Raw genomic sequence first — 2,371 nt, forward strand, 5'->3', positions numbered from 1 at the left:
GCTATTCCTAATGCCAACTCATTTGTATTCACTAGGAAATGGATGGCAGCTGGATTTCTCCTAATATCAAAGTCACTAATAAAAATTCACAGCTGACCAAGCTGTAGCATTAACATAAGTGAAAGTTTACTTCATCTCTATCCAGTACTTTCTTAAGTCTTCCTAGCCGAGATGTGAGTTCTGATACTAAACATACACACCTTGTACTGCAAGGGTGTGAGTTAACGCATTTCAAGTTAATGGTTTGCAAAGTGCTTGAGGACTTAGAGGGAGGCATCCCAGTAACGCAGAGTATTTTGTTTTATTTCTACTACATGACAGTGCTCTTCTTGTTAGCTGGTTTAGCTATTTGTAGTGTACTTTTTTAAAAATGCTAATGACAGTGTTAGGCCATGCTGGAATCCTTCAGAGGTCTAAAGGTCTGGTTTTTTCTGCACTACAGACACTCTACTGTGTCCATCCACACATGTATTATATTTGCCAATCCTAACTGAAAACATATTCACAAAATATGGTTAAACCAATGTTAAAGGAAAACTCGATATGACTACAGGTAGTTAAGTATCATCCTAGTAAGCTTCCAGATATATTTCCATCACTGTTTTCCTGTTTTAATAAAGAATCTTCTTTTCTGAAGTAGAAATGCAAGGTTCTTAGAGGGCCTGAGAGGATCTTTTCAAACCTTTACAGTTCTTGCTCCTAGAAATGAAGTACTTTTAATCTAATGTTGTAGAAAGAATCAGAATGTCTTCAAACTTGGTCACGTCAAAAGAATTTCTGTAAGACCACTCACATAACCAGGATTAATTAACTAGTACATCAATAGCCTCAGTCATTTCCTATAGGGAAGTCTATTTCAAATCCCAGGATCATTGTTACTCAGTTCTAACTGCTTCTATCTAAAGTAATAATGAATCTAATTTATCATTGTAAGAACTTAAGGCTATTCCTGTGGAAGCTAAGACAGTCTGACTGCTTTGGATCTTTTTTTTCCCATTCACTTGTTCTTTTTTTGACTGTTACTAGCAGTAAGGAACAGCAATAAGATATTTTAGTCAAATGCATTGTTGTAATCGTCACTTGTCAAAATTGGCTATGTAGAAGGGCACCTCACTGCTCCCCTTCAAAGGATGTGTATAAGGAGGAGCAAAATAAAAGTACCGCTTTCTCCATATGTGGAGTAGTAGAGCTTTGTTGCTCAAGCTGTCACGATAAACCAGCTACCTAAACGACTCTCCCTTTTCATTTCCCTTTGACATTGCAATGGGTGGTTGCCATCTACTGGTGTCTAAACAATAAGGCAGCTTTGTCCTATGAAACATGGCTCAGACTACATTTGGGTTTGATATTTTGCATTGCTGATTAAAAAGAAACCCTACAACAACTATTACTTCTTCAATATTAGGGTAACACAGGGTATTATTGAGTCATGAACGAAAATTATCCTCGATGTCCTTGGGGCTATTTTTACCTCAGCAATAGCTACAAGGACTAGAGAAAGCTAATTTAAGGTAAAGGCCAATGTCAATGGTAAGCACTAGACAAAACATGTGGGCAAATATTTTGCAATATTTTATTTTAGGTCCCAGGAGTCGTATATGGAACACAGTTATGGGCTTGGCTTCCCTGTTTCACACTTGGGAAGGAGTTATAACTCTCAGAATGGGGACTAAAAATAACCCACAATCTGAGTATGGAGTGGCCAAAGCCATTGCCCATAACTTTCTTTGGAGATAGACACCAATATTACACATACAAAATTGTGCAGGGATCAAGATTTTATTTCTTTACATTAAAAAAAATAATAAAACAAATACCAAGTTGTATGAGAGGTACTAAAGGTTAGAGGACTCATTCAGGATATAAGATGTGAGTTTGAGGCCTGCTCCACTTGAGAACATGGAAACCCACAAATCCAAGTTGAATATCCTCCCCTCCAAAATGCAGGCTTTGAACTCCAATTGCAGGCAGATCTTGGTGCCCACGCTTACAGTATAAGTAGAGACGCCTGCTCGAAAAGGAAGGAAATAAAACCTAGTGGAGCTCTCAAATAGGTCTTGAGCCTAGAAGAAAAATTGGGGCAGAGAGAAAGCACTCCCAAGGTGCCCTGTGTGAAAACAGAAGGAAAGATGACCCACTTAGAGCTACCTGTCCATGGAAGGGGTGCTCTACAGTGTTTAACCCTAGCCTCTACGTCCCCAGTGCATCCTGGCTCTTCTCACACCTGAGCCCTGAAACAGAACAGCTTTGGGCCTCCACCCTGCTGGAGGTAACCTGGAGCCAGCAGCTCCATTTGTGATGCCATCAGCCCCTGTGCTCCCAGGGGTCAGCAGCACTTGGGTGCCTGTCGTGGTTCAAGCCCAGCCGGCAA

This window comes from Nestor notabilis, unplaced genomic scaffold, assembly GCF_000696875.1.
Source record: "Nestor notabilis isolate BGI_N333 unplaced genomic scaffold, ASM69687v1 scaffold27247, whole genome shotgun sequence".
NCBI lineage: Eukaryota > Metazoa > Chordata > Aves > Psittaciformes > Psittacidae > Nestor > Nestor notabilis.